Raw genomic sequence first — 24,138 nt, 5'->3', positions numbered from 1 at the left:
CTTCAAAAAGCGCACAGGATATGGCACACCCCATGGGCAAGACCGTGTCCTCGTAAATGGCCCCTGCAAACTGCATACCCAACAAAGGAAAATCCACCGGATGAATCGGCAGCAGGCGGAAGGCTGATTTGATATCACATTTAGTCATCTCCGCACCCCGTCCGCTCATTCGCACTAAGCGAATAGCATCGTGACCTGTTCTCAGGACACCCCCGCGCCGCACGGACCCCCAGCTGTGTGTGTGCCCCTCCAGTGTCCTCGCTGCTGCTCGCAGTCTCGACCTGCCGTTTTCCTGCTCCCCTAGCTGGTATTGTTGCCACTGACTCCCTGTATTGTACCCCTGCTGTACCTTGGTCTCTGTTGTAAAGTTGTTGTACTTTTGTTGTAATAGTGTGCATCTATCGTTTTTGCCTGTCCAGCCCCGCTCCCCGCTTCCCGCAACCGTTCTCGCGGCCACGCCCCCTTTTCTCTGTGTCCTCCCCGCTCCCGCCTCCCAGCTGCTCCTCCCTCCCACTTGTCCTTAAATGGCGACCGCGCGGCACAGGTGAGTGTAACCTGTTCTCAGGACACCCCCGCGCCGCACGGCCCCCCCAGCTGTGTGTGTGCCCCTCGTGTGCCCTCGCTGCTGCTCGCAGTCTCGATCTACCATTTTCCTGCTCCCCTAGCTGGTATTGTTGCCACTGACTCCCTGTATTGTACCCCTGCTGTACCTTGGTCTCTGTTGTAAATTTGTTGTACTTTTGTTGTAATAGTGTGCATCTATCGTTTTTGCCTGTCCAGCCCCGCTCCCTGCTTCCCGCCGCCGTTCTCGCGGCCACGCCCCCTTTTCTCTGTGTCCTCCCCGCTCCCGCCTCCCAGCTGCTCCTCCCTCCCACTTGTCCTTAAATGGTGACCGCATGGCGCAGGTGAGTGTGACCTGTTCTCAGGACACCCCAGCGCCGCACGGCCCCCCAGCTGTGTGTGTGCCCCTCGTGTGCCCTCGCTGCTGCTCGCAGTCTCGATCTGCCGTTTTCCTGCTCCCCTAGCTGGTATTGTTGCCACTGACTCCCTGTATTGTACCCCTGCTGTACATTGGTCTCTGTTGTAAATTTGTTGTACTTTTGTTGTAATAGTGTGCATCTATCGTTTTTGCCTGTCCAGCCCCGCTCCCCGCTTCCTGCACCCGTTCTCGCGGCCACGCCCCCTTTTCTCTGTGTCCTCCCCGCTCCCGCCTCCCAGCTGCTCCTCCCTCCCATTTAGCCTTAAATGGCGACCGCACAGATGCGCAGCGTTCACGGGCAGCGGGCGCGCCGATTGTGTGCCGAAGGCGTGCCAAAGGCAAGCCCGTCGACACCCGTCCGCGCCTGGACCGCGCCCAGTGCCAGAACCCCTGGTCCCCGTAGACGCTTGCCCACACGACGGACCTACAACGCCGCCACCCTCAACGCACTCAACGCCGGCCAAAGCCCCGCCTGCTACCGAGCCACCCCGAAACGCACCCACGGACCCTTCACCTGCCAAGCCTGCAAATTCACCTGCCTCCGAACCTGCACCGCACCTGCCAAGCCGAGCACCCGCAGCAACCACCTGAAGTGCATCCTGCTCAACACCCGCTCCGTCCACAGACACGCCGTCGAACTCTGGAACCTGCTCGACACCACATCACCAGACGTCGCCTTCCTCACGGAAACCTGGATGAACGCCTCCTCAGCGCCCGACATCGCCATCGCCATCCCGGACGGATACAAGATCACCCGGAGGGACCGCGTCAACCAGACTGGAGGAGGCATTGCCGTCGTCCACAAGAACACCATCCGCATCACGAACGACACCTTCCCCGCCGCCGAGCACCTCCACTTCCAGATACACACCGACCCTAAGACAACCCTCAGAGGCACCCTCATCTACAGACCCCCGGGACCACGCACACAATTCAGCGAAGACATCACAGACTTCATCAGCCCGCACGCCCTCCCCTCCGCGGACTACATCCTCCTAGGGGACCTCAACTTCCACCTGGAGAACAACAAGGACCGCAACACCGCCACCCTGCTGGACAACCTCGCAAACCTCGGACTCAAGCAACTGGTCAACACCCCCACTCACTACGCAGGCCACACGCTTAACCCAGTCTTCTCATCCAGCAAGCACATCACCTTCAGCCACTCCACCGGACTTCACTGGACCGACCACAGGTGCGTCCACTTCAGCTTCAGAAAAACAGCGACCCACCACCACCCGCAACAGGCTCCTCACAGGAGCTGGAGCAAGATCACCACTGAGCAGCTCACTACCTCCCTCAGCCAGAACCCGCCCGCCAGCACAACGGACCCCAACAAAGCAGCCCGCAACTTCACACAGTGGCTGACCGCCTGCGCAGATGACCTCACGCCACTGAAAAACCCTCCCAGCAGACCCAGAAGCAAGAAAGCCACCTGGTTCACCGACGAACTCAAGGACTCCAAGAAGAACTGCCGCACCCTCGAGAAAGCCTGGCTCCTCGACCAGACCACAGACAACATGACCACCCTCAAACAAGCCACCCGCAAGCACCACCAGCTCATCCGCACCACCAAGAAGAAAACACTGAAGGAACGACTGGACAACAACGCCCATGACAGCAAGGAACTCTTCAGCATCGTCAAGGAGTTCTCCAACCCCAGCACTGGCAACAATGACATCACTCCTTCACAAGACCTCTGCGACTCTCTCGCCTCGTTCTTCCACCGCAAGATCACCGACATCCACAACAGCTTCGGCGCACCATCCAAGCACCCTACCGTTGAACCAACGCCCCCCACCGCCACCCTCCGCACATGGACCGCGGTGACCACCGAAGACACAGCCCGCACGATGAACACCATCCACTCCGGATCTCCAACCAACCCCTGCCCTCACCACGTCTTCAACAAGGCCGACTCCATCATCGCACCCCAACTCCGGGACATCATCAACATCTCCTTCAACACCGCCACCTTCCCGGAGAGCTGGAAGCACGCCGAGCTCAGCGCCCTACTAAAGAAACCAACAGCGGACCCCACCGACCTCAAGAACTTTCGCCCGATCTTGCTCCTCCCTTTTCCCGCCAAAGTCATTGAGAAGACCGTCAACAGACAGCTTGCCGCCTTCCTCGAGACAAACGGATCCCTTGACCCCTCGCAGTCCGGTTTCCAAGCCAACAACAGCACCGAGACCGCCCTTATCGCAGCCACCGACGACATCAGAACCCTGCTCGACAACGGGGAAACAGCAGCCCTCATCCTCCTGGACCTCTCCGCAGCGTTCGACACTGTCTGCCACCGCACCCTAGTCCAACGCTTCAGCAACACAGGTGTCCAAGAGAAGGCACTGGAATGAATCATCTCGTTCCTCGCCGGAAGAACACAGAGAGTCCGCCTCCCCCGTTTTGATCTGAGGCCACCGAATTCATCTGCGGCGTACCGCAAGGATCATCACTCAGCCCCACCCTCTTCAACGTCTACATGAGACCCCTTGCAGCCATCGCACGCCAACACAACCTCAACATCATCTCCTACGCCGACGACACCCAACTGATCCTCTCCCTCACCAGAGACCCCGCCACCGCAAGAACTAGCCTACACGAAGGGATGAAAGACGTGGCCGAGTGAATGAAGAACAGCCGCTTGAAACTGAACTCAGACAAGACGGAAGTCCTCATCCTGGGACCATCGCCCTCCGCCTGGGACGACTCCTGGTGGCCCCCGGCCCTAGGCAACGCACCCAAGCCAACAGACCACGCACGCAACCTGGGCTTCATCCTGGACTCCTCCCTCTCGATGACCAGACAAGTCTACGCCGTCTCCTCATCATGCTTCAACACCCTACGCATGCTCCGCAAGATCTTCTGATGGATCCCGACCGAAACCAGGAAGACGGTCACCCAGGCACTCGTCACACGCCGACTGGACTACGGAAACACCCTCTATGCCGAAACCAAAGCCAAACTATAGAAAAGACTCCAATACATCCAGAACGCCTACGCCCGACTCATCCTGGACATCCCCCGACGCAGCCACATCTCCGGCCACCTGAGGGACCTGCACTGGCTCCCCGTCAGCAAGAGAATCACGTTCAGACTCCTCACCCACGCACACAAGTCCCTCCACAACCTGGGCCCCAAGTACCTCAACGACCGCTTGACCTTCTACACGCCCACCCGCCAGCTACGTTCGACAAGCCTCGCCCTCGCCGCCGTACCACGCATCCGAAGAGCCACCGCCGGAGGAAGATCCTTCTCCTACCTGGCGGCCAAGACATGGAACACCCTCTCCAACTACCTTCGGCTGACCCAGGACCATCTCGCCTTCAGGAGACACCTCAAGACCTGGCTGTTCGAGCAATAGCAGACCCCCTTCCCCTAGCACCTTGAGACCCTCCGGGTGAGTAGTGCGTTATACAAATGCTATGATTGATTGATTGATTGATTGATCGTCCACCGACGCATAAAGGACCCGGGAGTCTACTTCCGCCAAGAAATCGTTAACGGACTGGCCCTCCGGCCAGGACAAGTGATGTATCGTCCTAAACTCCCCTTCCTCCTTCTTGGGCACCACACCCAATGGAGAAACGATCAGCTGCTCCAAAGGCCAGTCCACAAAGGGGCCTGCCACTCTGCCCTCCAACACTTCTTTCTGCAGTTTAGCCGCCACTACCTCTGGCAATTCCTTCGCTGACTTGAGGTTGTCTGCCCATCTACGCACCCTCGGTCCTTGGTAGCCCACTCTAAAACCTTCCGTGAACCCCCACTGCAACTTCAACGCAGCCTCCCTGTCAGGGTAACACGCAAGCCAGTGGGCCATCGCTTCCACTTTAACCGGAGTAGGCGCCCTTCGCGCCAGGCTGTCCCCTACCTTTCGCATTGGAGTTTCGCCACTGCTCCGAAGACGTGGCCAGGGTGAGACATTGAGTGACCGTTTGACGCCCGCCGCACTTGGAGCACTCATGTTTAAACTTACAAGGGTATCGTGAGCAATATCCCTTGTTGTAGCTCCAGCAGGCACTGGTCGTGTTAGTGCCTGTTTTGGCCCCTGGGGCTGTGTGTCCTGCAGGGGTGACCACCCCTCCCGCCCCAGACTGGGCGGGCTGCGCTGGAAAGGACCGATAAGGTACCGGCAAACCACTAGCCGTGTGCGTTGAGGCGGACAAATGCGTCGACGCCATCCACTGCATCCAGAGTTCCTGATCAATCTCCCCCCACGGCTTGTCAGGATTCACACTAACGCACGCCCTAAATTCTTTGTCATAGCTCAGCCATGCGAAACCTCCAAACTGTAACTGCGCCTTCCTGATAATGTCCATGTACTTGAACAAGAGGATAGCCCTATCCAGGTGCTTCTCGCAGTATATGCTGGCGTATATCAAAAACGCCGACCACCAATTTTTCATATTGACGGGGACCCGAGGCCTCCTGGTCAATTCCCACTCCTCTTCCTTGGAGCCCTCCTTGGCCTGCACCTCCCTGTGTAGCAGCTTGAAAACATCGACATACTCGTGTTTACAAATCCTTCTCATAATCTTTTCGGACAAATGAGACCCCAAAGGCATGGCCAAGCCCATATAGGACAGCTTCTTCTGGTGTTTGTCCCCCCCTTTCTCTTCCTTGTCCTCCTTTCCCTCCGACCGGTCCTTCGATCCCGGCTTGTCCGTCTGTACCCCTGCCGTCACCACCTGCTTACCTGTCAATGCAAGCGCCCCCACCGTAGCCCCTTTCGTCCCTTCATCCCGCACAGACCCCTCCCCCACTCCAACTGACCTGCACGCCTTCTTCCTGCCACCTTTCTGGCCCTCCTCCCAAGCAGCCCACCAAGCACCCTCACCTGTCAATGTGGCTTGCGACGGTCCGGGCCGACGGTCCGTGCTGCTGTTCTTCACCACCGACCCTCTCGCCTTCCCGGTCTTCTTCTTAGGGGCCTGTAAGACACCAAGGCCACTGTTGCCCTGCCCTCTTTCAGCCGTCCTGTCCACGTCATCCCTCACTTCACCTTCGTCCAACTCCTCACTCTCAGCACCGTAGTCCAACTCCACGTCCCACTCATCCTCCACAGGCTTCCATTCTACCTCACGCACAGCCCGTTTCACTCCCTTCTGTACTGGCACACCACTCCCCGATCCAGCATCCACACCAGACGCTGAAGCCCGGTCCCGCGCCGGAGGGAGAACCGCTGCCGACTCCCCTACTGCTTCAAGGCGGCGTCCAGGAGCCGTCTTGCGCTCTGCCGAGCCTCCCACCCTTTTGCTGACAACCGCCAGCTGGGATCCCCCCTTCCCGCCCGGGTCGCTCCAACCCGGGCCGGCTCTGGCATTGCCGGCCCTCACCGCTGTCTTGGCTGTCCCTAACTGACCCTGCCTATCACCCATGCCCCACCTCATGTCCCCCCGGTCCCCCCTCTTCTGAGCCTCCTCCTGCTCTGCCCAAAACTCCTCCTCCGACTTAGGGGTAGGCGGGCCCTCTAATTTACCCCCCAGGCAGCACCCGCCCGCATGTCCTCCAGTTCAACCCACCTAGCGTCCACCTCCTGAACCAGCAACCTCTGTTCCCTAATCTTAGTCTCCACATCCAAGGCCTCCCACCTGCCCAGCAGAGGAGGGCAGTAGCCCCTGGGCCCCAACCTTTGCATGCTACTCCAGATAACAACCCCCCCGGTGCCCCCAGCCCCCCCAGGCCTGGGCTTCATCGCCACTTGCCCAGCGGGCAGGCCCCTAACTCGCTGCAGTACCGGGGTTCTGGCCCTGGAACCCACAGACAGGTGCAGGGGCCCACACTCTGCTGGCCCCCCTAACACCACACAGGCTGCCTCCTCACCCTCACTGCCCCCTTCCTGCTCCAAAATCACAGCCCCAGGCCCCCCTGCACCGGGCCACCCAGGTCCACCGCTCCAGGCCCCCCTGCAGACAACTCAGGGACCAGGCTGTCCTCGTGACCCAGGGGCCCCTCACTCGAGCCAGGAAACTAACTGGGCCCCAAAGGGGGACCTTGCACCCCCCCAAGGGGGCCTTGCCATGCCCCCTCGTCCACTACAGGCCTCACCTGCCCCCGGTCCCCCACCACCAGGCCCCCGCTCCCTTCCACTTTTAAACTCGGAGGCTGGCTCCTACGCCGGCCTCCGTGCTGTGCACCTCGTCCCCCCGAGCCCCGCCCCCGGCCCAACACCAGCTTACCTGCCGGAGCAGAGTCCTCCTGGCAGGCAAAAACGGCAGCTGACACCCCCGCAGCAGCCGCCCGCCGGGAACTCTCCAGGCCCACCACGCCTGCTCCAAAACCCCCGGCCTAAGAAGATCAGCCCTCCTGGCCCTCCCCAACACCCGAAGTGCCTCCCGCATTGCCTCCGCCTCCCCGGACATTCTCCTACCAGAATTACCGACGCCACCTCGAGCCCCAGCCACCGACCAGATGGCCACCGTCAATCGCCAAAATTCCGCTCGACCAGACCTCGCCGCAACTTTCACAGGCCCCAAATCACTTCCACAGAAAAAGTAACTAACCCCCACCCAGCAATGCCAGAATGCAGGAAGAGGAAGTCACGTTCCTCCCCCTGCATTCTTATACCCACCCCCCAACCACACCCTCAACCCCAGCCTGGCCCTTCCCCGCGTGAAAGACCCCGGGGGAAGACTAGACTGCATCTTTGCTTCCCCCGGGGCCCTCCATTATCGTTGTTTGTTGTTTGTCAACCCCGCATCTATTCTGGCAGATACAGAAGTGCTTCCCCTCGGAACTCCATCTACTAGGCTTTAATTTTAGTTCCAGTGACTGGCCGAGTCTGCTGCAGGAAAGGTGTAAGACACTTAAAAGAATTGGGCACCGGGTGTCTGATATGCAGTCTGAGCTAGGAGCAGACGGGAAGGCTTCACCGGGGCCTGGGCGCTCTGATAGCACTATGTTCTAGGAAACAGAACGACCAACATCACAGAAGCAAAATTCTCCTTACATACAGTCTGCCACACAGCAACCTATAAAACCTCCTTGATCTAAAAGTACGAAAGCAGTTAAAAGAAGGCACGTCATTGCACTTTTTGCTTTCATAATTTTCCAGCGCTATTTCCATTTCTTTCGAAATCGTACAATTGTGCCTTCCATTAAATATCTTTTTTTATATTTTTTGACACATTCCTTTATGCAACAAAACGTTAACTAATCTCATACGTTTTTTGTGATTTTATACTAACTTCACATCTGTGGAAACATGTCATGCTGCAAGCACACACTCCTCAGTCTGTATCTTTCTTGCTCACTTTGCCACTGGATTCAAGCTAGCCTGGCTGATGTGGGGTGTTACCCCAAAACTGGTTGTAGGATGCTTGTTTCAGGTCCAGGGAAGACCTGGCTTGGCAGTTGGGTCCGGACTGTTCCCATGAGGCACAGGGTCAAGACTGATTTGCATATGGCTGGGTCTGAACTGGGGTAACAAAGTGAGCTAAAGAACAATGATGGATTCAACTCATATCTGTGACTAGGGGTGAGTGTCAAGTTTCAAGCGCTCCATCCTTCATCTCCTTGTGGTTGCTTTGTATGCCCTAAGTTTGCAGGCTATGCCTAGACGTGGGTCCCTTGCTCACTATGCCACTGGATTCAAGCTAGACTGGATGATGAAGGGCGTTACCCCAAGACTGTTCCCAGGATGCTTGTTTCTGGTCAAGGAAAGACCTGGCTTGGCAGTTCAGTCTGGACTGTTCCCATGAGGCACAGGGTCAAGAATGATTTGCATATGGCTGGGTCTGAACAGGGGTGGCGAAGTGAGCTAAAGAACGATGAAGGATTCAACCCAGATCTGTGATTGGTGTTGAGTGTCTGAAAAGTTTCAGCGCTCCGTCCATCATCTCCTTGTGCTAGCTTTGTTTACCCTAAGTTGGCAGGGTATGCCCAGACCTGGGTCCCTTGCTCACTTTGCCACTGTATTCAAGCTAGCCTGGCTGATGAGGGGTGCTACCCATAAACCGGGTCCCACGATGCTTGTTTCCAATCCAGGGAAGACCTGGCTTGGATGTTTGGTCTGGACTGTTCCATGAGGTATAAGGTCAAGACAGATTTGCATATGGCTGGGTCTGAACTGGGGTGGTGAAGTGAGCTAAAGAACAATGATGGGTTCAATCCAGATCTGTGACTGGGGGTGAGTGTCTGAAATGTTTCTGCGCTCCGTCCATCATCTTCTTGTGTATGCTACATTATTTCAATCAGCATAATTTCACCAAATGCCGCACACATTCCACGCTACACAATTCAACTCTACACATTCGCATTCCACACCACATAATTCAACAAGCCACATAATTCAACTCAACAACACAATTACACAACCCACCACATACATCCAATCCACACCCCAAAAGTTCACCCCATTATTCAACAGCATACCACATAATTAAACTTCACTTCATACCACTCCACAACCCAAAATACCATTCCACATATTTACACTCCATGACACACAATCCCACTCCACATGATTCCAATAAACTCAATATCACATTACTACTATCCATATAATACCTCTGCATAGCATGCTACATAATTCCACTCCACAAATACACTCCATACTCAATTCCACCACACACAATTCCACAATTAACAATGCCAATCCAACCCACATCCAGCCCACATAATTTGACTCCACACCACATATCTACTGGCATTTTCAACGCCAACAGCTCTAACTCTTACAAATGTAAGACCTATTGCATTTCAAATGCTTGTTTATATTTAGAGTAGGTTGAGCTTAGCCGTTTCATAACTTCTTTACCTAAAATGTGTCCAGTCAGAATTTGTGTACTTTTTCCCCATAGGCTTGGGTTGCTAAAGGTAACTACCAGTTGTGGAGTCCCATATAAGACACCATGAAAATGCCCAAAATGTAGCAAAATATTGATTTCTTTGGAAAAAAGGGAAAACGTGCTGTGCACGAAATTATATATTTCTGTTTTCTAAAAGTTGTATCAACTAAAGGGTTCCTGTGCTAAGATTGCCCTCTTCCCTGCTTTTAAGAACAGGTAGAGGTGTGAAAAAATAATTTGTTACTACAGTTTTTACAATTTTCTTGGTGGCAGTTGATTTTACTTATTTAGGTTTTATTTCTACCTACTTGAAATTTTTTGTAGAGCAAGGAGTGAAAGTGATTTGTTATTCCAGAAATCTATACATATCTGAAAAGTAGATACATTTCTAAATTCAACAGGGGGTCATTGGTAAAGCTTGCTCATGGTTTTTTTTTTCAAAGAAACTATCAATTAAAATGAAAAACTAATGGAAATTAGTATAAAAAAAATAGATGACAACATTTTCATCTGTAATTTTGTGCCCCCACAGACGATCTAGAAAAGGAATATTCTGTTACATTCAGTCGACTTTTCTGGTCACATAGATATGTAATGTTTATTGGTTGTCTACAAATATTCTACACTCAGAACCCACAAATGAGCTTTCACCTACAATTATTTTTCAATTTGTACCAACAACGCATCAGTTTATAGGGTAACATCTAATGAAGTAAACAGTATGAAGGAACATTATGCATTTTTGTAATCTGACTAAGAAAATATGCGGGCATAATCCATAATATTATTTACAAAATGTGCTCTTCCTTGTAGAGAAATGAAATTAATAACAATTATTCTACTATTGTGTGTACCCACACTTCTCCTTAAAAACAAACAGTTAACTCCTTATATGACTGGGCCTGTTGTTTGAGACAGAAAAGAAAGCGTTCCCATACTTCCCCAATAAAAGCAGTACATCACTTGTATGCCTGTGCCTATACTCATGACAAGAAAGGCACCGAAAGCAACACGGAAACATCAAGGTTTTGCCTTTCAAAAATCACCCATTCTGGTGATGTACATAGCTGCAGTATTTGGGTCTGAGCATGGCTGGCACCCAGGGAAAGATACAAAACCCAAATGTATCCCACAATATTTTCTGACAAAGAATGCCCCACAACCTTCAGTCTTTGGATAATATCACAGATGTTCCGAACATTTCTGTGAGGAAAAGTTGGAGTACCTGCAAAATTACGACCACCCCTCATTCTGACAGTTTTCCTGAAAAAAACGGTTACCCACATTTGTGGGTGGGCCTATCGCCCACAACAGGAAAGGATGCAACACATAACAAGGAAACAGCAAGAGGGCTCAGGTGGGATCCAATGGGCTTTTCTGAACCTGTTGGATAGATTGAGAGAGAGGGCAGAAAGATTGAGAGGGAGGGCAGAAAGACTGTTTGCACATTTAAGGGTGGGGTTCAACAAATACCAGGGCAGGTTTCCACACCCTATTGTTTTGTCTTATAAAAATCTCTGATGTCTCACTGGGAAGAGTGCATTGGAGGTAAATTCACAAACTCCCCCTCCGGGGAAAGAATGGCTGTTGGGTCTTTTAGAGTGTTGGTGTGGTTCAATGCAAGGTTGGGTCTTCCCCACCCCATCCTTTTTCTTAAAAATCTCTGGGTAAAAAGAAACAAATTGCCATCCCAAGGGAGGTAAAAAGACTGCTCATTTTGTTGTGGAGAACTTGGCCATGTGAAGGGATCTCTCCCCCCAGTGTCTAGTGGATGGATTCCTTTCCAACTGTACTGCTTCAATTGTGATTGGTGCTTGAGGGGCTGAGATATACCCCTAAATACTGATCATAATGAAAGGCTCTGAATCCTTTAATCTTGAGTCTGTGTGATGTCAGCTAGCATATTATGCTTCATGTGAAAGTGATTGAGACAAAATAATCTTGAGGTACAAGGGAATCCCTTCCTGCAGCTCAAGATTTCTAAACCAACAGAAAATCCTATGGATGAAAGTACTAGAAATATGTTTTGCCTTCATGAGGAGGATAACATTTCCACGCCCCCCATACTGAAAAGCTATTGTGGAAGATATGAATGATGTCTTTCATACTGTAGTGGTTAAGATAAAAAGGAGAATATTTACAAAGAAGTGGCGGAGTGAAGCGTTAGCCACTGCAGAAACGCAAGGCTGCACCATATTTACAAGAATATGGTGCAGCCTTGCATTCCCCCTGCGCTGGCGCTACACTTCGCAGTATAGCGCCAATGCAGGGGAGGCATTGCGAGGCACACAAGGAAAAAGCAGAACATGTTGGAAGGTCCCCCTTCCTGCACATAAACAAACTTGAAATGGCATTGTGTCACTTCTATGTGTGCCGCTTAATGCAGCACACATGGAAGTTACAAAATGTGATTGTTTTTTTAAAGATTATTTATGAACAGGAAGGGTCACCTTGCTGAACAAAAACAATCCAAGGTGTTCTGCTTTTTCCTTGTGTGCCTCACAAGGCACCACACATGAAAAAAGCAAAAATGAGGAGAAATAAAGCATTTCTCCTCATTTCGCCAAGTTAAGACCAGGTTTTCACTTGGCTTATTTTTGGTGCTGCCTCCTATTCATGCTGCCCGTGTAAATAGGGGTTGCATCAAAATCAATGGGTGTTGTGGTGGAACTCCCACCTCAACACCCACTGCCCACCCTTTCACTCTAAGCATAGCGTTAAAGTGGGCCTTTTTTACAAGGCCCCAATAAGCCACGATAATACTGATTTGTAAATAAGGTGAAGCCCCTATCGCCACAGAAATGTCACATTAAGTGACGTTCCAGTGGCAATAGGAGCTTATGCCCCAAGGTGTCTAGAAGACGTAAATAGTCATTGATTATTGGAAATTACCATCCTTTGCGTGATATTTTCACAAATTTTGTGCCTTCTTTTTCCGAACCCATTTTTTGTTGCCCATTGAACTCTGCACACTTTGCTCCTGCTAAGCAGTGACAAAGTGCTGGTAAAATTGTCATACACCTAATTGGTGCAATAAATTTACTGAAAAGTCCCTAGTACATGGTTCTGTCTCTACCAATAACTGTTTAGTAAAATGCTTCTGGTAGACTGCAGCACTTACTTTGCCACCCACTAAAGTAGCATTGTAAAGCATGACACCAGGCCTGCCACCACAGGTTATGTGTGCAATTTTAAAACTGTCAGTCCGACCTGGCAAAACAAACCATTTGCCATGCCCAACCCAATTCTTATAAGTCATACCTAAGGTAGAACCCAAATGTCCATAGGGCAGGGTGCATGGCCTATAAATAGTAGAGCATGTATATTTAATATTTAGATGCCCAGACAGTGAATAACCTCCCAAGTTGTTTTTCATTGTGACAAGGCTGGCTGGCCCATTGGAAAACCTACCTTATTGTGCTTAGTTTCACTTTGGAAGCAGCTAGAAATATGGTTCAAGGTCTCATTTTAATAGCAATTTAAAATCCAATGTAGTGGTCAAGTTGGATTCTATATTACTATTTTGAAAATTACACTTTTAGAAAATTGTCATTTTCCTTGCTACCCAAAAGGGGCCTTTCTACCAGAGTCTTGGGTCCCATGATTATGAATGGCATTCCTGTTATGGGTTGTCTATTCTTTCCAGACATGGAGACAAAAGAGGCCTAGCTGTGACAGGAGTAGGTCTTCCTAACAGGATGGCTGGGGAGGTGCTGTGCCCTGCCTTGATTGCACTAATGATGGTTCCCCTGTGGTGAGATGCGGCTTGCTCCCAGACAATGGACAAAGGGCTTGAGTGTGAACAGTTTTTTTCCTTCCTTGATCAGGATGGCCCTGGGAGCCCGAGCCCCTTCCTGACCACAAAGGATGCCTGTTCTGTTACTAGCAGATGCAGCTCATACCTAGGCCTGCCTCCCTTTTCATTGCTATTCAACGTGGCTGCAACCCCAGTAGGAGGGATGAACTGTCCCAGAACTGGTTTGAAGTATGCGATTTTCCATTATCATAGCCACATTTCTACGTGGGCACAGGGAGGTCTGAAAAGAAAATGAAAGGTGCTGCCATGATGGTTTTTCTTAGAGAGGAGTACTATCAGACAGATTACAGTACCACACACAAGGAGTTCTGTAAAAGTGGAGAAGTTCAACACTCTGCACTTTCACCCCATTTATTAGGGAGTGGCCAGGAATTTCCTTCATCCACAGGCTGTATCTGAGAATGCAAGTGGCATCCCAAGAACGTTCCTCAGAATGCTCCTGGACATGTGAAGATCGTAAGGCGAACCACCTACTGTCTGAGACCCAAAAGAAGGCTGGACCAGCTTGCCTTGAAACCAGGACGCCAGAACCAGCTCCAGGGGTCATCTGGCTGATCTCCTGTTTGAGCTACATGGACCCAACAACCTACTGCAACTGCCCAGCTGACCAGTACCAACTGCACCTTCCCTGACCCTGCTGCTAGCCCCTGTTGGAGTGAGCCACAACCTGAAAGTGGTGCTCCTTTAGTCATGGACCCTGGAGTGGTTTTAGAGAGTACTCCTGTCCCCACATTGTTAGATCAGGGACTTGGAATGTTTTTGCCAAATTTCTACCTAGAGAACCCTCAGAGACTGCCATTAAAGCCACAACCACTGAGAATTGACGGTTGACCTCAGCTTGCTGGTTTACCCTGCTGAAGGACATCTGACTTCCAGAAACATTTCTAAGTGTGAACATTAAGGGCTTCATCAGGATCAAGCTGAGCAGCAATGCATAAATGTAGAGGCCATCCTGGTCACAGACTTTGGACTTCACCCGCTCAGAGATTTCCTGCCATCATCAGTAACTGCACAGTTCTGCATCCTGCCCTCTTAAAGCTCCTCTTTGGATCCAATGTGCAGGTTGCCCTGCTGATGACTTTTCTACAACCACTTTTTCTTCACAAAAGTTTCTAAGTCATAAAGTAAACTTTCCACCGGGATGAACCTAATCTGTGTATCTGACCTTTAGTCCTTTGCCGTCAGCCTTAACTTTTGACTTTGAACTAGTATAGCATGACCAGGTAACTGTGGTTGGCCCTTTGTGCTTTTTGGTGCTATTTTTAATTAAAAATTAACTTTTTTAGATATCCCATTCTACACATTGGATTTTTGTCATTTAATGTATTAACCTGTTCTCTGTTTTTTAATTTGTTTTTTGGAATTTTCTTGTCTTGTGTTTTCAGTCTATTATTGTTTGAGTGCCTCATAAATACTTTATTCATTGCCTCTAATTTAAGCCCCAGTGCTACTGTCCCAAGCTACGACAGGTTTAAGCACTGATTTATATTACGACTTTCGTGGTTCATCCTCACAAGGATTGTAAATATTATTTGAGGTGGGCCCACTTCCCTGTCAACTAATTCTCCAATTTCTTACATTGATAAAGATGGAAGGAGCCATGGTGAGCCATGTAACAGCGCTATACTCCAGCCATCCAGCGGCACCAAACTATATGGACAAACAGGGGCCCGTCAACTAGTCAACATCTAACTATGCCGGTCCAGGTTTGCAAAATCATTAAGTCAATGAAAAATGACGGGTCACCAGACCTAACAGCTTTCCCGCTGGAATCTTTAAATGGGCCTCAGAGGACTGTGGAAAGGTTCTAACTCCTCTTTTTAATCAATATTTCCTCTCTGCCCAAGTTCCAGACACATTTGGACTACATCTTGTGCGCTATATGTAAGAAAGGGGACCCAACAATGCTATCTAACTATTGCGTGATAGCCCTTTTAGATCTAGAGGCCAAAGCTTATGCTTCATTACTACTCAAACAGCTAGAGGCTTGGGATCTGAACAATGATATTCTCCCATTCTTCCATACAGGTTTTCGTGACGCAGAGTCAACTGTAGATAACAGCAACACACTTGCCTTCTTGAACCATCAAGCAGTCCAAAGAAAACAGCTACCACTTCTTTGCTGCTTTATCGATTTCAGGACTGCTTTAGATGAGGTGGGCTGACCTACGCTATGGAGGAAACTAACTATGTGGGCCATCCCCTCACATTTCTCAGGAGCTAACCCAGGGTGTCTGAAGCAAGGCTGGGTCCTCACCCCTCTGTCCTTTCATTTATATACAGCAGATCTGGGCAAAGCTCTGGTGTAGAGATGTATGTCCCCCCACAACAAGGCCCTTTAACTCGTAGTAATGGATCACACCAAAGTGGGCTTACAGCAAACACTGAGCAATCTCCATACATGTGATGAAAAGAACTTTCCTACGATTAAAAGGATAAGACTAAAATCGTAATCTTCTGCCATCATAAGAACAAGAAATCTCCTTCATGGCATATGGGGACCAAGATAATTAAAACGGCTCTGAAATATAACTACTTGCGGGTTTCATTCACTCAGACCGCCAAACCCTCAGCCCAGAAAGGCTCATGAAAAAAGAAAGCCACAGCCATCATTTGGGGTCTCGCCCGACTCAATAAGAAATTAAAAAGTCCCTCTGCTGGGTCAGTTCTAAAAGTCTTAAAGGCATCCATTTTATCAGCACTTCAATACGAGCACCAGGCTTTTCCTGGTGCCTGTCCTGTCCATCTAGAGCACATGTAGTGCTCAGGTTATAAGAAAATATTTCAATTGCCCAAGTATCTCTGCAGATCTAGAATCCGCCTGGAATTTGGCCTATCAAATAAAATGCTAACCTGTGAGTCTGACACGTTGAAATATTACATATGTATATTGAAAGCACTAGGGAACTCACTCAAGTCCTGTCTGAGAGACGCATTCGAGAGCCCAGAGAGCCCATGGCATCTGCAACTCCAGAAAGCAAACGCATCTTTTCAAATTGAAGCGCCAGCACTAACACTCAACTCCATCTCCTTTTCAACCTGGAAAAGGCAATCAATAGGTAGTTGTGTTTAGCTTCATTTTAGTAACTTTGGGAATGTAATAATCATAACGTGAAATCCCTGAACTAATGTAAATAAATGTGGCATAGTTTCATTTCACTCAGGCCTACCACCAGACAGGCCTATCTTTAGCTATTTGGCCACTGCTCAATTAATAGGAGCTTTCTTTCAATCTGACAGGGTCCCTATTGGTTTTCTCTGCCACTGTATTTGGAGCCTGGCTATCTAGAAGGGTCCTGAGGATGAATAAAAGTAGCCTTTTCTCACATATTCAAGTCAAAATAAGATCATTTAAGGCTGTCCATTGTTCTGCCACCTCCCTTGATCCTCCCAGATAGGTAGCCATGCTACATGGGCAGCAGTTAGCAATACTCTCTCCTTTCTGGGATCAAAGGCAGACAATTGTCTCCTGAGCTAGGATTGTTAACTTTTCTAACCAAGGTTGTGTATTCCCGCTCTGGAGGTGTGATGAGTGGCAGAACTGTTTTTAAGACAATTCTGGCCCGCGCCACTCAGCCTGCCTGCTGCCTAACTGCCTGTTGGGGAGGATTACAGCCCCCAGACTGCTCCCAGGGCTGCTGCTGTAATTTCTGCACCAGGAGGCGCATAGCTTCACTCGTAGCTCGCACTCCGCGAGACCCGTGATGCACAGCCTGCCTGCTGCCTACCTGCTTGTGGGGGAGGACTACAGCCCCCAGACTGCTCCCGGTGCTGCTGCTGTAATTTTCACACCAGGAGGGGCATAACTTTACTTGCGGCTCCCGCTCCGCAGGACCTGCTGCCTACCTGCCTGTTGGGGAGGACTATAGCCCCCAGACTTCTCCCGGTGCTGCTGCTATAATTTTCGTGCCAGGAGGCGCATAACTTCACTTGAGGCTCCCGCTCCGTGGGACCCACCCCACACAGCCTGCCTGCTGCCTACCTGCCTGTGGGGGATAATTACAGCCCCCAGACTGCTCCCGGTGCTGCTGCTGTAATTTTCACACCAGGAGGCGCATAACTTCACTCGTGGCTCCCGCTCCCCGGGACCCTCACCACACAGCCTGCCTGCTGCCTACCTGCATGTGGGAGAGGACTACAGCCCCCAGACTGCTCCCGGTGCTGCTGATGTAATTTTCATGAAACGGATAATAGTACCCATTTCGCTCATTGCAAGTTGGGGCATTTATTTAACAAGCTCATCTTTAGCTTGGATCTTGCATATGCTAATGAATTACTGTCCACCCCTCTTTGTAAGCCCATCACATTCAATGGGAGAGGGTTTGCAACAACAATTGATTTTATACTGAGTTTCAAAGGGGCGGTTAAACGTTTATTAGCCCCGGTGCAGTCTATATTATAAAAAAGAGGTGAGCCTGAAGAGGCAGACAGTAGAGGAGGGTGTGTAGATAGTAATTTTCAGAGACCACTGGCTATGACACCATCCCTGAACTTAGACGCAACAGACGCTATGGCCACAAAAAATTTGGAAATGAGAGCCAGGGTCACGACGGAAAAAATGTCATCTTCACAACAGAGGCATCAGGTTCCCACAGCCCCTGACCAGCATGATAGGAGAAGGGAGGAGGGTATCACAGGCCCGAATCACCATGTTAAGCAGGCAAACCTGATTGGAAACCCTGGTAAGTCGAACCTTGGGAGACAGAATGGTAATGGCCCAGCGATACAAAATAGGGTGTATGGTCCCATATCTGAGCCAAGACAGTTGCATCTCCCCCCGCAGGCTACTCCTTACACCATTATTCTGACCAATGTATCAAGACTTTCCCATGGAGAACCAGAGCATTGGTCCACTCTGAAAAACAGGGCATTACCTTTTCTAACGAAGGAGACAGGTTATGCAGATATACTGTTCTCTGAGTTTAAGATGGTACGCCATATTCCGTGGGTTGGTAGCTCTTTTAAATCAGCTGCAGCGCTTGCCGGTAGTCCAGAACGCGGCAGCCAGATTTGTCCTTGATCTTCCCCGCCGCTCTTCGGCTACGCTGGCCAGGAAGCAGCTTCACTGGCTCCCGATCAAGGAGCGGATAGTCTTTAAGTCCATGTGTATGGTCTATAAGGCTTTGGCGAAAAGTAGCCCTACAGGCATTGGATCTATCCTGTCTTACTATAACCCTGGCAGGAACCTCCGCTCCTCTAATCATCTTCTTCTTCGCGTCCCGCGTATTCGGAAAACCAGATGGGGTGGTAGGGCTTTCTCCCATCTGGCCCCTAAATGGTGGAACGATCTTCCGTTAGAATTAAGGTCCCTCCCCTCCCTTCAGACTTTTAGATCTGCCCTTAAAACACGTCTTTTTGTACAAGCGTATGAGTAGATGTGCCCTGTACTTTTGATCTTTTTGTTAGGCGCCTTGACACCTTCGGGTTTAGTATGCGCAATACAAGATGCATAATAAATAAATAAATAAATAATTGCCAGGGGATTGTGTTGTTATATCTTTCAGGTCCCCAAATTTGGTCTGGAGCATATTAGACAAAATCGGTCATTATTCGGTCAGGAAGTGGGGGATAAGTGTGGTCCCCTTTGGTTTTTTCTATCATCCTGCATCCTGAATTCTAGAGATATTTTACAACAGAGATATGATTTCCCAATATCCAACTTTTATGAGCCCCTCTGTAGCTTAGAGGGGGTTGACTGACTGGAACTACCTGTTGAAAGAGCTGGAGAGTGGGGAGAACAGGGTAATTCTAGCCCCCTGAACTCATATCCGCAGGTTGAGTTATCTCCGCAAGAGGATTTAGAGGGAGACCCATTGACCAAAGGAATAGAGGAATAAATAGATGTGAGAGATTCCCAAGTGAACTTAGCCCCTACTTTACATCAAAATGAGGATAATAATGATTCACTTATGCCAACTGCTCAGGATTTAAATACCGTAGTAGACTTGGTTGTTACTAACCCTTTGTCCAGCCCAACCATTATTGCTAGTTCTGTTGTCACGTGGAATATTACAGGCTTGCGGTCGAAAGTATCAAATCCGGTCTGGGTAGATTTCATGGAGAACATAGAGATTCTATGTCTGCAAGAGATGTGGGCAATATAACTTATCCACATTAATGGTTTTAGGACTTACCATACTCAGGCAGTGAAGGCTCTGGGGGGAAGACCAAAAGGCGGCATCTCCACTTATATTTCCAATAAGATGCCCCTAAGTGACATTCTCTTCCATGAGGGGGATTGTTATTACCATCTTGTTGAATTGAGGCTTAATGCAACTAATCGCATTATATTGATTAACCTATATAATAATGTTCCACAAAATGCCCTAGGACCAGTGGTAAAGAAAATCATAGATGTCTCCAAAGGTATAGGCAATGCGGAAGGTAAAGACACTATGTACCTGTTGATGGGTGATTTTAATTGTGCCCAATGTAATTGTACGGATGATAGAATGTGTGGTCTGACTAATGAAACGGATAATAGTACCCATTTCGCTCATTGCAAGTTGGGGCATTTATTTAACAAGCTCATCTTTAGCTTGGATCTTGCATATGCTAATGAATTACTGTCCACCCCTCTTTGTAAGCCCATCACATTCAATGGGAGAGGGTTTGCAACAACAATTGATGTTATACTGACTTTACGTTCCCATGCCCATCTGGTCGCTGCTTTCAACGTGGGTGACATTGCTATAAGTGACCACTTTCCGCTTATTATAAAGCTCAACCTACCTACCCATAGGCCAAACAAGTCTATAAAACCAACTCTATCATTGGGGGATGTAGTTCTGAGTAAAACAAATGGTTATTCATTAAAGTGGGATAATGTGGACGTGGATCTGTTGCCGAAAAAAAAATTGATAGTGAATTGTCGGCCCGCACTGAATACCTGCCTGGGTGAGGCTGAACCTGATGTTGACATTGTACATTCCTTTAATGATATTACGGGGGGAAAAAAAATTGACACTACAACTTAAGAAATGATCAGCATCTCCCGGGTGGTTCAATGGTAAATTCACCAGGGCCTACGCTAGTTTAAAGAAAGAATTGCACAAACAGCCTAGGTCACCGTCTAAAATCAGGCAAGCTAGATTTAAATATAGGGGGGCAATAAAGAAAAGAAAAAAACACTGAGGAACGAAGCTTGAGACTCCCTACACAATGTAGCCCAGCAGAAAGATCACGCTGCATTCTGGAAGGTCTTGAGGGCTTCCTGGCTCTCACCTAGTAGTGGCCCTTCAGTTGAAGTAGCAATTACAGAACAAGCATGGATCATCCATTTCTCCACGGTGTATAATGATCAGGGAAATACTGGGGGGCAACATGATGACAGCATATTAATTAATAGCACCCAGATTGACTTGGAAGTCACCCTGGAAGAAGTGAACAGGGTCCTGGCTAATAGCATAGGTGGCAAAGCCCCCGGACCCGATGGGGTCTCCGTTGACTTGTTCAAATTTAATATCTCACTGTGGGGCCCTATTATAACCCAGGTCATTAACGCTAACATTAAGTCTGATTTTCCCCCAACGTGTGTGCAGTCAATAACAATCCCAATTTATAAAAAAGATAGTGAAAATCCAGGATGCTATAGACCGATCTCCCTCCTGGATTCCATGGTTAAAGTGGCAGGGAGGGTCATCCTGGAACGCCTTCAAGATTGGGCAGAGGATAATCAGATAATGACAGATCTGCAGTACGGTTTCCGTGCCGGTTTAGGCACTATTGAACAGTGCTCGAATTTGTTCATATTGATTGGCAAATACACAAGAGCAAAAAAAAGAAATCTCTTCCTGGCTTTTGTATACCTCCCCGCAGCCTTTGATTCAGTTAGACATTATAGGCTGTGGGAGGTCCTTAGACGGTAGGGGTTGACCCACAAATTAGTATCTTATTAAGGCGGCTGTATACTGGAGCCACGGTATGCGTCCGGTACGGCCTGAAGGGCAAATGTATGCAAGCTTTCCCAATTAAGAGAGGGGTCAGACAAGGTTGTGTTCTGGCCCCTTTTCTTTTTAATCTTTATATAACTGGATTAGGAAAAGCATTACTTTTCCAGGGCAAAGATTTTCCCCAAGTAGGGGGCCGGTTTATCCCTGTGCTCCTCTGTGCGGAGAATGCAGTGTTATTGGCACATACCCAAAATGGCCTCCAGAGAGTCTTGGACAGCTTTACTGTATTTATGAATGATCTAGGTCTTAAAACTAACATTGCTAAAACATACGTCATGAGATGTAGGCAGGGTACCAAGAATGTTCAAGAAATGTTTATAGATGAGAAGCAATTATTAACAGCAAAAAACGTTTCCTATCTGGGAATACTTTTTAACCAACGTGATTTCTGGGCCGCCTCTCTCTCTGCTAAAAAGTTGGCTTTTTCTAGATCCACCTCAGCTCTAATAACATTTGCAAAAAAACTAGGGAGGAAACCACCTTCAGAACTCCCACACATTTATAAAGCAAAATGCATTACGATGGCAATATATGGGGCAGGGGTGTGGGTTTTCACAGATGCTACTCTAATACAAACAGTTGAAAATGCCATTTTAAGGCATATTGTATCTCTACCCCAGGGTACCTCCTCTTTCATTTGTCATGAAGAACTGGGTCTACACCATATAGCAGATTTAGTAAAAGTAGAGTCAGTACTTCTCTGGCATAGATTTGGTGCAAAGATCAGACCAAGTTAAATAGAGAGATTTTAAAAGATACACTGAGGTTAGAGGGGGTTCTGCTGATACCCTGGATTAAATGTATCCTACTGAACGGGAACCTGTCTGCCCCAGTTAAAATCCAAAGGGGCCCATGGCAGGGCTGCCCGTTATCCCTGTTGCTTTTTAATCTATATATTGAGCCCCTAGCTGGAAAGATTTAAACAATGCAATACCAATAATTTACAAGGAGGCGCAACAGTTTGGTCAGGTACCTGGTTATGAAATCAACGCGTCAAAGACTGAGGGTATGGCCTGGAACCTAGACACAAAGGTCCATCTAACGAAAAAAGTGATAAGGTATCTGGGCATAATGATCACACATAATATTGAATATATTACAGATATACTTTTTACAAAATTAGCAAAGAAGTACAAAACTCCTTAGCGAGCTGGGCATACCTACCTCTAACATTAATAGGTAGAGTTAATTTAGTAAAAATGATGGTTCCACCTAAACTAATTTTTTTATTACAAAACATCCCACTGGCATTGAAAGAAGAGGGACTGAAAAAACTCCAGGCAAAAATAAACAGTTTATATGGGCCTCGAAAGGTATTAGGATATCATGGGAGAAACTACGCAAAAAGAAAAACAAGGAAGGGCTGTATCTGCCGGATTTAGTTTCTTATGCGTGGGTATTCCTAATGAGGGCCAGGAGAATGAACCAGATAGCTCAGACATAGGTACAATGTTTAAGGAGATGCTGTTAGATCTAAGGGGAGGGGACAAGGGCTTCATATATAAAGGTGATGATCCAAGATTTTTTTTAAATGTTTGCCTAAAAATCTTAAATGGTCTAGCCTCTACATGGTTTAAGGTTAGGAAGTTATTGAAAATCGGTTGTTACAGCGCATTGGCACCCATCTGGGATGCTCCAAGCTCACCTGAATGGACTAACGACTCTCTGGTAGCCCCCTTGAAAATAGCTGGAAAATTAAGTTGGGAACAACTTGTACTGGAGGGCTCTCTTATAACATCTTGTATACCACAGTTTAAGCTCCAAACCTATGGTGAAACTACGTCTTTTGTCTCCACAGGGTGTACTGGTCTCCCTTAAAGATATCCAAATTCATGAAGGGTCCTACTCCAAAATGTTTCCAGGCTAAAGCAGATGATGTTCATATGTTTACAACTTGTCCAATGTTACACCATTTTTGGATCTCTGTAAGTAGAGGCATGGAAGCCATGTTTGGGCCTGGTATCCAGGTGAGCAAAATGTTGGTATTTTTTGGGGTGTCTCCATATTATGAGTGAATGGCCCTGGAGGAAAACAAGTTATGTTTTTTATTCAATTTTACTTGCACAGAGAGAAATGTGTAAATTTTAGGTAAAAAGTACATCTCCGGCGCTTCTAGGGTGGTTACTCTCTATTAAATAAACGATGAAGCTTGATAGAGCCTTTTTTAGAAAAGAAGAGTAAGACAAAAGGTTTTTTGGTGCCATGTGAGAATTGGCTGGGTATTTTTGAACATCAGGGGGAATCAGTCCAATAATTATGCCTCTACACTGAGTTACTTCATCCCTCAGGTTGTTCTGCGAGGTGCCCAGAGAGAACCAGAACAGACCGAAAGGGAGGTTCTATGTAAAGTGCAGCCATTTAGCTACAGCGCTTTCCAGTCGGTGCCAATTAAGTGGCGGATTAGGATGGCGGACGGACTTGCGTCCATCCGCCACCCCCGAGGTGGAAGTGATAGAGATCGGGAGTCACCTGACCAATAATTTCACCATATAGTTTTCGGGCCCATAAATTTCAATTCACCATATACATTAATCAGGCGACCTCACAATCTATCATCAGCACCCTGATTCCTTCCTGTTGTATTCTAGTGTACCCGACTTA

This window comes from Lissotriton helveticus, chromosome 4_1, assembly GCF_964261635.1.
Source record: "Lissotriton helveticus chromosome 4_1, aLisHel1.1, whole genome shotgun sequence".
Classification (NCBI taxonomy): Eukaryota; Metazoa; Chordata; class Amphibia; order Caudata; family Salamandridae; genus Lissotriton; species Lissotriton helveticus.
The sequence above is the reverse complement of the archived record's forward strand: the minus strand, read 5'-3'. Positions refer to the sequence as shown.